This window comes from Schistocerca piceifrons, unplaced genomic scaffold (genome assembly GCF_021461385.2).
Source record: "Schistocerca piceifrons isolate TAMUIC-IGC-003096 unplaced genomic scaffold, iqSchPice1.1 HiC_scaffold_637, whole genome shotgun sequence".
NCBI lineage: Eukaryota > Metazoa > Arthropoda > Insecta > Orthoptera > Acrididae > Schistocerca > Schistocerca piceifrons.
The window spans coordinates 95669-111434 of record NW_025728880.1 but is presented as its reverse complement, the minus strand read 5'-3'; the positions used below and the strand labels follow the sequence as shown (position 1 = coordinate 111434).

Below are 15766 nucleotides of genomic sequence, written 5' to 3'. Positions count from 1 at the left end.
TTGAATGCGTTTTCGAATCGACAAATGTCTTCTTTCCGCAAGCACTAGCCCAAGACACAGCTGTTGTACCAGCAGACGAGGTGGCCGAGTGGTTAAGGCGTTGGACTGCTAATCCAATGTGCTCTGCACGCGTGGGTTCGAATCCCATCCTCGTCGATGAATTTTACGTGAAGCACGCGTTTGCGGTCACTCCTTCTCCGTGCGAAACGCCACTCAGTAGTAACAACGACGCGTATACGTGGCAGATAGCGTGTGTATGAAATACGAGACAAAACTGCCTACCAGATGAAAGCGCACAACATTCCATAGCGTATGCCCTTCGAATTAAACATCATTTCGAGATCTACAAACCAATGAAATTTCGGCTGCAGCTAAGAGTATGTTGGTATTTGCGAACGACGAGCTCTTATTTATATTTAAGTGCATACCTGTCGCAGTCATTTTAACGTATCGAGCCTATAATAATCCATCTGTAGCACAACTGTCGCCTTCCGACAGTTTGTTTCAAGTGAGGCCGCCATCTACAGAAGCGATTTGGCAAGGCCTACTGGAGAGACTTGACTTTGCAGCCATCCGTCGCTAGTGGCCGACCAAACACCAAGCTCCATCGCAAACAGCAGGACTATCTTGGGCTAGGGGGAACGTCAAAACCTTGCAAGCAATATCAGTGTAGCGTATCGAGCTGTACGTTTCGTTGCAGTAAGTCGTGGAAAAGAATGCACAGCACCTTTCTCATTTGCATTAGACGACACTGCATGTCGATACAATGCTTATGACTGCGGTAAATAGGTGGGCCGGTGATTTTGTCCCGATCGGATATCGACGTGGACGGATGCTGTCATTAAACGATTCGCGAGTGGGAGCTTGGTCGGCTGCACTGCAGCTTGGCATAGGCGTTAACACCGGCCCAGTACGATGTTTTGAATGCGTTTTCGAATCGACAAATGTCTTCTTTCCGCAAGCACTAGCCCAAGACACAGCTTTTGTACCAGCAGACGAGGTGGCCGAGTGGTTAAGGCGTTGGACTGCTAATCCAATGTGCTCTGCACGCGTGGGTTCGAATCCCATCCTCGTCGATGAATTTTACGTGAAGCACGCGTTTGCGGTCACTCCTTCTCCGTGCGAAACGCCACTCAGTAGTAACAACGACGCGTATACGTGGCAGATAGCGTGTGTATGAAATACGAGACAAAACTGCCTACCAGATGAAAGCGCACAACATTCCATAGCGTATGCCCTTCGAATTAAACATCATTTCGAGATCTACAAACCAATGAAATTTCGGCTGCAGCTAAGAGTATGTTGGTATTTGCGAACGACGAGCTCTTATTTATATTTAAGTGCATACCTGTCGCAGTCATTTTAACGTATCGAGCCTATAATAATCCATCTGTAGCACAACTGTCGCCTTCCGACAGTTTGTTCCAAGTGAGGCCGCCATCTACAGAAGCGATTTGGCAAGCCCTACTGGAGAGACTTGACTTTGCAGCCATCCGTCGCTAGTGGCCGACCAAACACCAAGCTCCATCGCAAACAGCAGGACAATCTTGGGCTAGGGGGAACGTCAAAACCTTGCAAGCAATATCAGTGTAGCGTATCGAGCTGTACGTTTCGTTGCAGTAAGTCGTGGAAAAGAATGCACAGCACCTTTCTCATTTGCATTAGACGACACTGCATGTCGATACAATGCTTATTCCTGCGGTAAATAGGTGGGCCGGTGATTTTGCCCCGATCGGATATCGACGTGGACGGATGCTGTCATTAAACGATTCGCGAGTGGGAGCTTGGTCGGCTGCACTGCAGCTTGGCATAAGACGTTAACACCGACCCAGAACGATGTTTTGAATGCGTTTTCGAATCGACAAATGTCTTCTTTCCGCAAGCACTAGCCCAAGACACAGCTGTTGTACCAGCAGACGAGGTGGCCGAGTGGTTAAGGCGTTGGACTGCTAATCCAATGTGCTCTGCACGCGTGGGTTCGAATCCCATCCTCGTCGATGAATTTTACGTGAAGCACGCGTTTGCGGTCACTCCTTCTCCGTGCGAAACGCCACTCAGTAGTAACAACGACGCGTATACGTGGCAGATAGCGTGTGTATGAAATACGAGACAAAACTGCCTACCAGATGAAAGCGCACAACATTCCATAGCGTATGCCCTTCGAATTAAACATCATTTCGAGATCTACAAACCAATGAAATTTCGGCTGCAGCTAAGAGTATGTTGGTATTTGCGAACGACGAGCTCTTATTTATATTTAAGTGCATACCTGTCGCAGTCATTTTAACGTATCGAGCCTATAATAATCCATCTGTAGCACAACTGTCGCCTTCCGACAGTTTGTTTCAAGTGAGGCCGCCATCTACAGAAGCGATTTGGCAAGGCCTACTGGAGAGACTTGACTTTGCAGCCATCCGTCGCTAGTGGCCGACCAAACACCAAGCTCCATCGCAAACAGCAGGACAATCTTGGGCTAGGGGGAACGTCAAAACCTTGCAAGCAATATCAGTGTAGCGTATCGAGCTGTACGTTTCGTTGCAGTAAGTCGTGGAAAAGAATGCACAGCACCTTTCTCATTTGCATTAGACGACACTGCATGTCGATACAATGCTTATTACTGCGGTAAATAGGTGGGCCGGTGATTTTGCCCCGATCGGATATCGACGTGGACGGATGCTGTCATTAAACGATTCGCGAGTGGGAGCTTGGTCGGCTGCACTGCAGCTTGGCATAGGCGTTAACACCGGCCCAGTACGATGTTTTGAATGCGTTTTCGAATCGACAAATGTCTTCTTTCCGCAAGCACTAGCCCAAGACACAGCTTTTGTACCAGCAGACGAGGTGGCCGAGTGGTTAAGGCGTTGGACTGCTAATCCAATGTGCTCTGCACGCGTGGGTTCGAATCCCATCCTCGTCGATGAATTTTACGTGAAGCACGCGTTTGCGGTCACTCCTTCTCCGTGCGAAACGCCACTCAGTAGTAACAACGACGCGTATACGTGGCAGATAGCGTGTGTATGAAATACGAGACAAAACTGCCTACCAGATGAAAGCGCACAACATTCCATAGCGTATGCCCTTCGAATTAAACATCATTTCGAGATCTACAAACCAATGAAATTTCGGCTGCAGCTAAGAGTATGTTGGTATTTGCGAACGACGAGCTCTTATTTATATTTAAGTGCATACCTGTCGCAGTCATTTTAACGTATCGAGCCTATAATAATCCATCTGTAGCACAACTGTCGCCTTCCGACAGTTTGTTCCAAGTGAGGCCGCCATCTACAGAAGCGATTTGGCAAGCCCTACTGGAGAGACTTGACTTTGCAGCCATCCGTCGCTAGTGGCCGACCAAACACCAAGCTCCATCGCAAACAGCAGGACAATCTTGGGCTAGGGGGAACGTCAAAACCTTGCAAGCAATATCAGTGTAGCGTATCGAGCTGTACGTTTCGTTGCAGTAAGTCGTGGAAAAGAATGCACAGCACCTTTCTCATTTGCATTAGACGACACTGCATGTCGATACAATGCTTATTCCTGCGGTAAATAGGTGGGCCGGTGATTTTGCCCCGATCGGATATCGACGTGGACGGATGCTGTCATTAAACGATTCGCGAGTGGGAGCTTGGTCGGCTGCACTGCAGCTTGGCATAAGACGTTAACACCGACCCAGAACGATGTTTTGAATGCGTTTTCGAATCGACAAATGTCTTCTTTCCGCAAGCACTAGCCCAAGACACAGCTGTTGTACCAGCAGACGAGGTGGCCGAGTGGTTAAGGCGTTGGACTGCTAATCCAATGTGCTCTGCACGCGTGGGTTCGAATCCCATCCTCGTCGATGAATTTTACGTGAAGCACGCGTTTGCGGTCACTCCTTCTCCGTGCGAAACGCCACTCAGTAGTAACAACGACGCGTATACGTGGCAGATAGCGTGTGTATGAAATACGAGACAAAACTGCCTACCAGATGAAAGCGCACAACATTCCATAGCGTATGCCCTTCGAATTAAACATCATTTCGAGATCTACAAACCAATGAAATTTCGGCTGCAGCTAAGAGTATGTTGGTATTTGCGAACGACGAGCTCTTATTTATATTTAAGTGCATACCTGTCGCAGTCATTTTAACGTATCGAGCCTATAATAATCCATCTGTAGCACAACTGTCGCCTTCCGACAGTTTGTTTCAAGTGAGGCCGCCATCTACAGAAGCGATTTGGCAAGGCCTACTGGAGAGACTTGACTTTGCAGCCATCCGTCGCTAGTGGCCGACCAAACACCAAGCTCCATCGCAAACAGCAGGACAATCTTGGGCTAGGGGGAACGTCAAAACCTTGCAAGCAATATCAGTGTAGCGTATCGAGCTGTACGTTTCGTTGCAGTAAGTCGTGGAAAAGAATGCACAGCACCTTTCTCATTTGCATTAGACGACACTGCATGTCGATACAATGCTTATTACTGCGGTAAATAGGTGGGCCGGTGATTTTGCCCCGATCGGATATCGACGTGGACGGATGCTGTCATTAAACGATTCGCGAGTGGGAGCTTGGTCGGCTGCACTGCAGCTTGGCATAGGCGTTAACACCGGCCCAGTACGATGTTTTGAATGCGTTTTCGAATCGACAAATGTCTTCTTTCCGCAAGCACTAGCCCAAGACACAGCTTTTGTACCAGCAGACGAGGTGGCCGAGTGGTTAAGGCGTTGGACTGCTAATCCAATGTGCTCTGCACGCGTGGGTTCGAATCCCATCCTCGTCGATGAATTTTACGTGAAGCACGCGTTTGCGGTCACTCCTTCTCCGTGCGAAACGCCACTCAGTAGTAACAACGACGCGTATACGTGGCAGATAGCGTGTGTATGAAATACGAGACAAAACTGCCTACCAGATGAAAGCGCACAACATTCCATAGCGTATGCCCTTCGAATTAAACATCATTTCGAGATCTACAAACCAATGAAATTTCGGCTGCAGCTAAGAGTATGTTGGTATTTGCGAACGACGAGCTCTTATTTATATTTAAGTGCATACCTGTCGCAGTCATTTTAACGTATCGAGCCTATAATAATCCATCTGTAGCACAACTGTCGCCTTCCGACAGTTTGTTTCAAGTGAGGCCGCCATCTACAGAAGCGATTTGGCAAGGCCTACTGGAGAGACTTGACTTTGCAGCCATCCGTCGCTAGTGGCCGACCAAACACCAAGCTCCATCGCAAACAGCAGGACAATCTTGGGCTAGGGGGAACGTCAAAACCTTGCAAGCAATATCAGTGTAGCGTATCGAGCTGTACGTTTCGTTGCAGTAAGTCGTGGAAAAGAATGCACAGCACCTTTCTCATTTGCATTAGACGACACTGCATGTCGATACAATGCTTATTACTGCGGTAAATAGGTGGGCCGGTGATTTTGTCCCGATCGGATATCGACGTGGACGGATGCTGTCATTAAACGATTCGCGAGTGGGAGCTTGGTCGGCTGCACTGCAGCTTGGCATAGGCGTTAACACCGGCCCAGTACGATGTTTTGAATGCGTTTTCGAATCGACAAATGTCTTCTTTCCGCAAGCACTAGCCCAAGACACAGCTTTTGTACCAGCAGACGAGGTGGCCGAGTGGACAGTTCCGCTTTCGACGCCGTGCAGTGTGGACGTGCCTAGTCTTCCGCTCCGCCGTAGCGTTACGTATAGTGGACTATCGTTTTTGTTACGTGTTGTGTTGCAACTTCTGAGAGTATTTCTCCGTCGTTGTTTCGTACCTTGTGTTACTTTCTGTCTTTTTTTCAGTGTTTTTTGTGTAGCGGTTTCGACCGCATATTTTGAAAATGTCGTCCCAGGTTATTCCTCGTCAGGCTACAGTTAGTTTTGCTTTTGACAAGTCAACCCGCCATGTGCAACCTAGTTCTCTTGAGATTCATGATTGGTTGGTAGATACCTTTGGTGTTCATTCGGATCAGGTGCACACTGCTTATTTTGATACCGAACTGTATGTTTTCTTTGTTAAGTTTATGGACCCACTTCAGGTTGATAAAATTCTTTCTAAATATGGTCATCAAGTTCTCTTTCGGCATCGGGATGATTCTGTAAGTACCGTGCTGCTTTCCAATGCTTCCATCACGTATACCAATGTTCGTGTTTACAACCTTCCACCGGAGGTGGATAATGTCTATCTTAAGGAGGGTCTACAGAAGTATGGTGATGTAAAGAGCATTCGCCTTGAACGCTGGTCAAGCCAACATCGCCTGCAATGTTACAGTGGTATTCGTTCAGTCGAAATGCACGTTAAGCAGAATATTCCATCTCACCTGCAGATCGGTGGATATCGTGTCCATGTAACATATAGTGGTCAGGTTGGCACCTGTTTTTTGTGCAATGAAAGTGGTCACGTGCGTACCGACTGTCCGCGGAGAGTTTTTGTTTTAAAAAATTCTCTCGAACAGCGTCGCAAGTTAACGGTCGCTGACCTCGTTGCAGGTGGTTCTGCTCTTGGTGTAGCACAGTTCAGTGGTAGTAGCGCCCCGCCACAGGTTTTGCGCACCCCTGATACAGAATTTCCTCCTTTGCGTGCTAAATCTGATGTTGTTCCGTCTGTCCCTCAGGTGGGTGTGCCACTTTTGAATGATAAGAGGCGTCGCCCACACGATGGAAATAGTACGGATGAGGATCTCCCTGAGATGCCCCAGTCCGAGCGACCGGCATCCTCCGAGCCACTGTGTACTGTAGCTGCTCCCTGCCCTCCTGAGGTAGCGGTTCCGGTGGCGGCTGCTGGCGCCCCTCCGGCCTCCGACGCAGCTTCTCTCGAGTCGGGTCGTCGGTCGGGCCTGTTGGCGCCGTCTTCCGAACCGACTTCGATGTCACAACAAGTGGAGCCGCGACAACTTCCTGCTTCGCTGCCCCATACCTCTGCCAGCGGAGCTGCTCCGCTTCCTTCCAACTCTGCGGCCTCGGACCTTCCTGCTCACGTTTCGCCTCCGTGCAGTCCATGTTTGCCGGAAGCTAGTGCAGGTGTTGACCATTCCGTTTTGTCGGATGTTTCCCCCGCGACCCCGGATCCCGCATGTGGACCGGCGCGGGTGGTGTCGGATACAGAACTTGACCCTCCTACGTCACCGGCGGCTGAAGTTTCCTTGCCCGTCAGCCGACGCAAGTTACGCGTTCAGCCGAACGTTAATGCTGTTCGTAAAAAACCGAAACGTAAGGGATCCGCGGAACGGGGTAGCAGTCCCCCTCCCTCGGATGCCTCCGTCACCCCTGCTATGGACTGTGACGCTGGTGCGTCGGTGTAGGTGATTTGTTTTCTCGCTTTTCTCTCTATGGTTCAAGCATACACCTTTCTTACCTTAAATGTTAACCGTATTGAGTCCGACGTTCGCATTGCCTCTTTGCGGCAGTTTATTTACGACGCCTGTGCGGACGTAGTGTTTTTGCAGGAAGTGTTGTTTTCTGATCTCTCTCTACCTGGATTTCAAACTGTTTTTAATGTCGCGCCGGAATATTCAACAGGAACTGCTCTTTTCTTTCGAGAGGGCATTCCTATTACTGACATTGAATTCCTTGACACTGGCCGTGGGATTGGTTGTCGTCTTTTTGATCTCCGCCTCGTTGGTTTGTATGCCCCCTCTGGTTCGGGTCACACTGTGGCTCGATCGCGCTTTTATAAAGAAGAGCTTATTTATCTTTTGCGCCAGAGTCCTCGGAGTCTCCTGCTCGGAGGCGATTTTAATTGTGTTTTACGCCCTGCAGACCAGTCCCCCAATTTTAATTATTGCCGTGATTTACATGACTTAGTTCGTACGATGCATCTGCGTGATGTTTGGGAACACAAATATCCAACCCTGGTGAAATATACGTTTTTTACCGCGTCCTCATGCAGTAGACTCGACAGATTCTATTTATCTGATTTTTTATGTGATCAAATTCTTTCTGTCGATGTTATTCCTACTAGTTTTTCTGACCATTGTGCTTTTACTGCAACTGTAAATCTTAGTCGCCAACCTGCAAAACTTTATCGTTCCCAGTGGATGTTAAATGTTTCCCACCTTGCCGACAGTGCTATGGATGATGTTATAAGTGGCGTGTGGGAGCGATGTCTTCGCTCTGTCCCGCGATACCCCTCCTTGCTGGTTTGGTGGACTGCGTTTGCCAAGCCCAAGATTCGTCAGACTTTGATTTTCTACTGTGCTGCTAGGACGCGTGATTTTAAGAACACGTATGAATATTACTACTCTGTCCTGCGTGAACTATATGACGCGGCGGGTACCTCTCCACTGCGGATCCATGATGTTCGTCGTATTAAAGCCAAGCTCTTGAGCCTTAAACGACGACAGATGGATGGTCTGCGAGTTAAGTCGAAACCTCACTCTCTTGTTGAAGGTGAACTGACATCCTTGTACCACCTGCTACGGCATCAGACTCGTCGTCGTCGCTCCTTCATCTCTTCTCTTACGGTGGATGATGGGCGACAGCTTAGTGCACAGGAGGAAATGGTTCGTGCTCTTCATCAGTATTACACTAGTCTCTATTCTGCCGATGATTCTGGTGAGTCTCTTTCGGATGATGTCTTTGGGGATCTAACTGCGACGATCGCGCCTGACGCGAACGGCGAATTTCTCCGGGAGTTCCAGGTAGATGATGTTTTCGATTTTATTGCCCGCTCTCCGTCCAGTAAATCGCCGGGTCCAGACGGCCTGCCTAAAGAATTTTATCTCCGTTTTTGGCCTCTTTTGGGTGGCATTTTTACGCAGATTTTAAATGAGATTGTCAGAGGGATGGATGTGCCTGCCGATTTTAAAGTAGGGAAAATTGTTTTAATTCCGAAGTCCTCTGGTCGTTTATCTGCTGCCAATCTTCGTCCGCTCACATTGCTGAATTTTGACTATAAGACAGCTGCTAGAGCGCTCAATAGCCGGCTGTCTTCTCTGCTTCGGGGTGTGATTGGTGCCCATCAATGTTGTTTTCATGATAGATCTATTCTGACACCAGTAGCCGAATATCGGGATGTTGTCTCGGTTGCGGCGGTTACAAACGTACATTGTGCCTTTGCCTTCCTTGATTTTTATAAGGCTTTTGATCACGTCAGTCATGTGTTTTTAGATCGTGTTTTAGGTACAATAGGTTTTAACGCTTCATCACGTGGTGTTCTTGGCAATTTGTACAGGGGAATAACAGCTCGGGTGTCTGTCAATGGGCAGCTGACGCCGCCCATTGCTATCCGCCGCGGAGTGCCTCAGGGTAGTCCGCTCTCTATGTCTTTATTCGTTTTGTCCCTGGAACCGCTGCTTCGGACTATTGCTCTCAAGCTTCAGGGTATGTCCCTCTCTGGTGGGAAGCTCTCGGTTAAGGCATATGCGGATGATGTCGTTGTTCTCCTCCGTCAACGAGATGATATCCCGTTGTTGAAAGGGGCAGTTGATGCATACTGTCGTGTCTCTGGAGCGCGTCTCAATCAGGGTAAATGTAAGTTCCTTGATATTCGAGGATTTCGCGATGCTGACGTCCCTTGGGCCACTGTTGTCGATCGCCATACGTCCTTGGGGATTATCATTGATCGGTGTCCTCTAAAAATGGCGGCTCTCAATTGGAAATCTGTCACCGAGAAGATACAGGGGGCTCTGATGGTCCATGAGCAGCGCTCTGCTACCATTTTGCAAAAAGTCCGAATTTTAGACACCTACGTCCTATGTAAAGCTTATTATGTTGCTCAGCTGTTCCCACTTCCCATGATGGTGGCGAAAAGGTTGCGCCAATTGTCTAGCAGGTTTATATGGAAGGGCCATCTATTCAAGTTACGTTACGAGGTAATGACGAAACCGCGTCTCTCCGGAGGCTTGGGCCTCTCTGACATTACTCGCAAGGCGTCTGCTTTGTACGTCCGCCGAACGACTCTAATTGTTACGCAAGAAGTGACTTCAATTACATCCAGGCTTTTTACTGTTGTGCGTCCGGCGAGCCTTGCTCCACCTGTCGATGTCGGACGCCTAAATTTTAAGTTGAAACACATTCGGGAATTTTACATTGCGGTGAGTTACCTCGGTGACGTCTTCTTGCGGCGACCGGTGCCAACGACCAAGAGCTTGATTGCCCGCTGGGAGGGGCTGGCCAGTCCCAATCCAATAGAACTGGCGTCTCCATCCGTGTCCTGGAGGAACGTCTGGAAGAACGTTAGTCTGCCGATCCACGCTATGGCCGTGGCGTCCACGTGGTATAGGGTAATAAATAATTTGGTTCCCACCAATGTACGACTGCACCGTATTGGTCTTTCTGACACGGACACCTGTACTCGGTGTGGTCTCCTGGATACCCTTGAACATCGATTCACCTGCTGTGGGCACCTTGCTAATTGGCGATGGCTCAGGAAACAACTTGCTTTTGTCACTAGGTCTGCTGAAGCCGCTTATACTATTGACATCATCGTCCGGCCCGATTCTTCCTTTTTTCCGCGGACGAAGCTCCATACCGTCATGTGGTTGATTGGCCATTTCGTACATTTTGTCAACAGTTGTCATGAAGAGGATGGACACCTAGCGTTTCGGCAGTACATGCTTACTGCTTACTGGCAGCGCTTGCGATTGCCAGGCCTCCGAGATGATTTTGCCAATATGCTTAGCCTGACATTTGAAAGAGAGGGTGTTGGCTAAGGTCACCTGTGTGAGCCATTTTCTTTTATACTGTTTCTGAATTTGCCGCCTTTATGTATGTTTCTTCTCTACACCAGGACTGAAGTTTTCGTGTTTTAACCTTTATTTCAGTAAGCAGTCTACATTATATAGTCATGTTTTAGGATTTTAATTTCAGTACTGTACTTCTTTTGAAGTGGCTGTGTGGTGGATATTCTTTAATATTTTTTTCAATAGATATATTCGTTCGAGTGGTAGAGTGTCTGCTTCAAAAAAAAAAAAAAAAAAAAAAAAAAAAAAAAAGGGGTATGATTCCTGCTTTGGGTGCAGGAGGTCCCGGGTTCAAATCCCGGACGAGCCCTGCCATTTTGACCGTGCTGAAGAGTAGGTGGAACTCAGCCCCGGTTGCAGCTCCTCAATGAAGAGTAGACGCCTGTTATAGCACGTGGATATAACAAGAATGCGGCACCAGTAAAGTACGTAGGTGGAATTCGGTAGAAAAGCAGACGGTAATTTTGCATGCAACGGAAAACAAGGTTGTCTTTGCGGGATATGTGCACCGTGAGTGGAGATTCAGCTTAATTGTGCGACAGTCTACCCTCATCTTACTAGCGACGGCAACAACCAAGGGGTGGCATGTAAGATTGAGCGTGGCTAAGAGTTTCTCATTATTAGTTAGCATCACACTTTGACAGAGCTGTGACAAGGCGATTTAAAAAAGAAAAAAAAAAAAAAAAAGTGGTTAAGGCGTTGGACTGCTAATCCAATGTGCTCTGCACGCTTGGGTTCGAATCCCATCCTCGTCGATGAATTTTACGTGAAGCACGCGTTTGCGGTCACTCCTTCTCCGTGCGAAACGCCACTCAGTAGTAACAACGACGCGTATACGTGGCAGATAGCGTGTGTATGAAATACGAGACAAAACTGCCTACCAGATGAAAGCGCACAACATTCCATAGCGTATGCCCTTCGAATTAAACATCATTTCGAGATCTACAAACCAATGAAATTTCGGCTGCAGCTAAGAGTATGTTGGTATTTGCGAACGACGAGCTCTTATTTATATTTAAGTGCATACCTGTCGCAGTCATTTTAACGTATCGAGCCTATAATAATCCATCTGTAGCACAACTGTCGCCTTCCGACAGTTTGTTCCAAGTGAGGCCGCCATCTACAGAAGCGATTTGGCAAGCCCTACTGGAGAGACTTGACTTTGCAGCCATCCGTCGCTAGTGGCCGACCAAACACCAAGCTCCATCGCAAACAGCAGGACAATCTTGGGCTAGGGGGAACGTCAAAACCTTGCAAGCAATATCAGTGTAGCGTATCGAGCTGTACGTTTCGTTGCAGTAAGTCGTGGAAAAGAATGCACAGCACCTTTCTCATTTGCATTAGACGACACTGCATGTCGATACAATGCTTATTCCTGCGGTAAATAGGTGGGCCGGTGATTTTGCCCCGATCGGATATCGACGTGGACGGATGCTGTCATTAAACGATTCGCGAGTGGGAGCTTGGTCGGCTGCACTGCAGCTTGGCATAAGACGTTAACACCGACCCAGAACGATGTTTTGAATGCGTTTTCGAATCGACAAATGTCTTCTTTCCGCAAGCACTAGCCCAAGACACAGCTGTTGTACCAGCAGACGAGGTGGCCGAGTGGTTAAGGCGTTGGACTGCTAATCCAATGTGCTCTGCACGCGTGGGTTCGAATCCCATCCTCGTCGATGAATTTTACGTGAAGCACGCGTTTGCGGTCACTCCTTCTCCGTGCGAAACGCCACTCAGTAGTAACAACGACGCGTATACGTGGCAGATAGCGTGTGTATGAAATACGAGACAAAACTGCCTACCAGATGAAAGCGCACAACATTCCATAGCGTATGCCCTTCGAATTAAACATCATTTCGAGATCTACAAACCAATGAAATTTCGGCTGCAGCTAAGAGTATGTTGGTATTTGCGAACGACGAGCTCTTATTTATATTTAAGTGCATACCTGTCGCAGTCATTTTAACGTATCGAGCCTATAATAATCCATCTGTAGCACAACTGTCGCCTTCCGACAGTTTGTTTCAAGTGAGGCCGCCATCTACAGAAGCGATTTGGCAAGGCCTACTGGAGAGACTTGACTTTGCAGCCATCCGTCGCTAGTGGCCGACCAAACACCAAGCTCCATCGCAAACAGCAGGACAATCTTGGGCTAGGGGGAACGTCAAAACCTTGCAAGCAATATCAGTGTAGCGTATCGAGCTGTACGTTTCGTTGCAGTAAGTCGTGGAAAAGAATGCACAGCACCTTTCTCATTTGCATTAGACGACACTGCATGTCGATACAATGCTTATTACTGCGGTAAATAGGTGGGCCGGTGATTTTGCCCCGATCGGATATCGACGTGGACGGATGCTGTCATTAAACGATTCGCGAGTGGGAGCTTGGTCGGCTGCACTGCAGCTTGGCATAGGCGTTAACACCGGCCCAGTACGATGTTTTGAATGCGTTTTCGAATCGACAAATGTCTTCTTTCCGCAAGCACTAGCCCAAGACACAGCTTTTGTACCAGCAGACGAGGTGGCCGAGTGGTTAAGGCGTTGGACTGCTAATCCAATGTGCTCTGCACGCGTGGGTTCGAATCCCATCCTCGTCGATGAATTTTACGTGAAGCACGCGTTTGCGGTCACTCCTTCTCCGTGCGAAACGCCACTCAGTAGTAACAACGACGCGTATACGTGGCAGATAGCGTGTGTATGAAATACGAGACAAAACTGCCTACCAGATGAAAGCGCACAACATTCCATAGCGTATGCCCTTCGAATTAAACATCATTTCGAGATCTACAAACCAATGAAATTTCGGCTGCAGCTAAGAGTATGTTGGTATTTGCGAACGACGAGCTCTTATTTATATTTAAGTGCATACCTGTCGCAGTCATTTTAACGTATCGAGCCTATAATAATCCATCTGTAGCACAACTGTCGCCTTCCGACAGTTTGTTTCAAGTGAGGCCGCCATCTACAGAAGCGATTTGGCAAGGCCTACTGGAGAGACTTGACTTTGCAGCCATCCGTCGCTAGTGGCCGACCAAACACCAAGCTCCATCGCAAACAGCAGGACAATCTTGGGCTAGGGGGAACGTCAAAACCTTGCAAGCAATATCAGTGTAGCGTATCGAGCTGTACGTTTCGTTGCAGTAAGTCGTGGAAAAGAATGCACAGCACCTTTCTCATTTGCATTAGACGACACTGCATGTCGATACAATGCTTATTACTGCGGTAAATAGGTGGGCCGGTGATTTTGCCCCGATCGGATATCGACGTGGACGGATGCTGTCATTAAACGATTCGCGAGTGGGAGCTTGGTCGGCTGCACTGCAGCTTGGCATAAGACGTTAACACCGGCCCAGTACGATGTTTTGAATGCGTTTTCGAATCGACAAATGTCTTCTTTCCGCAAGCACTAGCCCAAGACACAGCTGTTGTACCAGCAGACGAGGTGGCCGAGTGGTTAAGGCGTTGGACTGCTAATCCAATGTGCTCTGCACGCGTGGGTTCGAATCCCATCCTCGTCGATGAATTTTACGTGAAGCACGCGTTTGCGGTCACTCCTTCTCCGTGCGAAACGCCACTCAGTAGTAACAACGACGCGTATACGTGGCAGATAGCGTGTGTATGAAATACGAGACAAAACTGCCTACCAGATGAAAGCGCACAACATTCCATAGCGTATGCCCTTCGAATTAAACATCATTTCGAGATCTACAAACCAATGAAATTTCGGCTGCAGCTAAGAGTATGTTGGTATTTGCGAACGACGAGCTCTTATTTATATTTAAGTGCATACCTGTCGCAGTCATTTTAACGTATCGAGCCTATAATAATCCATCTGTAGCACAACTGTCGCCTTCCGACAGTTTGTTTCAAGTGAGGCCGCCATCTACAGAAGCGATTTGGCAAGGCCTACTGGAGAGACTTGACTTTGCAGCCATCCGTCGCTAGTGGCCGACCAAACACCAAGCTCCATCGCAAACAGCAGGACAATCTTGGGCTAGGGGGAACGTCAAAACCTTGCAAGCAATATCAGTGTAGCGTATCGAGCTGTACGTTTCGTTGCAGTAAGTCGTGGAAAAGAATGCACAGCACCTTTCTCATTTGCATTAGACGACACTGCATGTCGATACAATGCTTATTCCTGCGGTAAATAGGTGGGCCGGTGATTTTGCCCCGATCGGATATCGACGTGGACGGATGCTGTCATTAAACGATTCGCGAGTGGGAGCTTGGTCGGCTGCACTGCAGCTTGGCATAAGACGTTAACACCGACCCAGAACGATGTTTTGAATGCGTTTTCGAATCGACAAATGTCTTCTTTCCGCAAGCACTAGCCCAAGACACAGCTGTTGTACCAGCAGACGAGGTGGCCGAGTGGTTAAGGCGTTGGACTGCTAATCCAATGTGCTCTGCACGCGTGGGTTCGAATCCCATCCTCGTCGATGAATTTTACGTGAAGCACGCGTTTGCGGTCACTCCTTCTCCGTGCGAAACGCCACTCAGTAGTAACAACGACGCGTATACGTGGCAGATAGCGTGTGTATGAAATACGAGACAAAACTGCCTACCAGATGAAAGCGCACAACATTCCATAGCGTATGCCCTTCGAATTAAACATCATTTCGAGATCTACAAACCAATGAAATTTCGGCTGCAGCTAAGAGTATGTTGGTATTTGCGAACGACGAGCTCTTATTTATATTTAAGTGCATACCTGTCGCAGTCATTTTAACGTATCGAGCCTATAATAATCCATCTGTAGCACAACTGTCGCCTTCCGACAGTTTGTTTCAAGTGAGGCCGCCATCTACAGAAGCGATTTGGCAAGGCCTACTGGAGAGACTTGACTTTGCAGCCATCCGTCGCTAGTGGCCGACCAAACACCAAGCTCCATCGCAAACAGCAGGACAATCTTGGGCTAGGGGGAACGTCAAAACCTTGCAAGCAATATCAGTGTAGCGTATCGAGCTGTACGTTTCGTTGCAGTAAGTCGTGGAAAAGAATGCACAGCACCTTTCTCATTTGCATTAGACGACACTGCATGTCGATACAATGCTTATTACTGCGGTAAATAGGTGGGCCGGTGATTTTGTCCCGATCGGATATCGA

At 48.3% G+C, this 15766-nt stretch overlaps 10 non-coding genes across 10 annotated transcripts; all 10 read left to right on the top strand.

Annotated features, from left to right (window-relative positions):
- Nucleotides 1-74: 74 nt before the first annotated feature.
- On the top strand, nt 75-156 carry Trnas-gcu. The gene has a single exon. It is a non-coding gene; the product is annotated as a tRNA-Ser (tRNA).
- An 838-nt stretch (nt 157-994) lies between these two features.
- On the top strand, nt 995-1076 carry Trnas-gcu. The gene has a single exon. It is a non-coding gene; the product is annotated as a tRNA-Ser (tRNA).
- Nucleotides 1077-1915: 839 nt separating this feature from the next.
- Trnas-gcu lies at nt 1916-1997 on the top strand. Its single transcript has one exon. It is a non-coding gene; the product is annotated as a tRNA-Ser (tRNA).
- Nucleotides 1998-2835: 838 nt separating this feature from the next.
- Trnas-gcu lies at nt 2836-2917 on the top strand. Its single transcript has one exon. It is a non-coding gene; the product is annotated as a tRNA-Ser (tRNA).
- An 839-nt stretch (nt 2918-3756) lies between these two features.
- Trnas-gcu lies at nt 3757-3838 on the top strand. Its single transcript has one exon. It is a non-coding gene; the product is annotated as a tRNA-Ser (tRNA).
- Nucleotides 3839-4676: 838 nt separating this feature from the next.
- On the top strand, nt 4677-4758 carry Trnas-gcu. The gene has a single exon. It is a non-coding gene; the product is annotated as a tRNA-Ser (tRNA).
- A 7497-nt stretch (nt 4759-12255) lies between these two features.
- Nucleotides 12256-12337, top strand: Trnas-gcu. Its single transcript has one exon. It is a non-coding gene; the product is annotated as a tRNA-Ser (tRNA).
- Nucleotides 12338-13175: 838 nt separating this feature from the next.
- On the top strand, nt 13176-13257 carry Trnas-gcu. Its single transcript has one exon. It is a non-coding gene; the product is annotated as a tRNA-Ser (tRNA).
- An 839-nt stretch (nt 13258-14096) lies between these two features.
- Nucleotides 14097-14178, top strand: Trnas-gcu. The gene has a single exon. It is a non-coding gene; the product is annotated as a tRNA-Ser (tRNA).
- An 839-nt stretch (nt 14179-15017) lies between these two features.
- On the top strand, nt 15018-15099 carry Trnas-gcu. The gene has a single exon. It is a non-coding gene; the product is annotated as a tRNA-Ser (tRNA).
- Nucleotides 15100-15766: the final 667 nt, after the last annotated feature.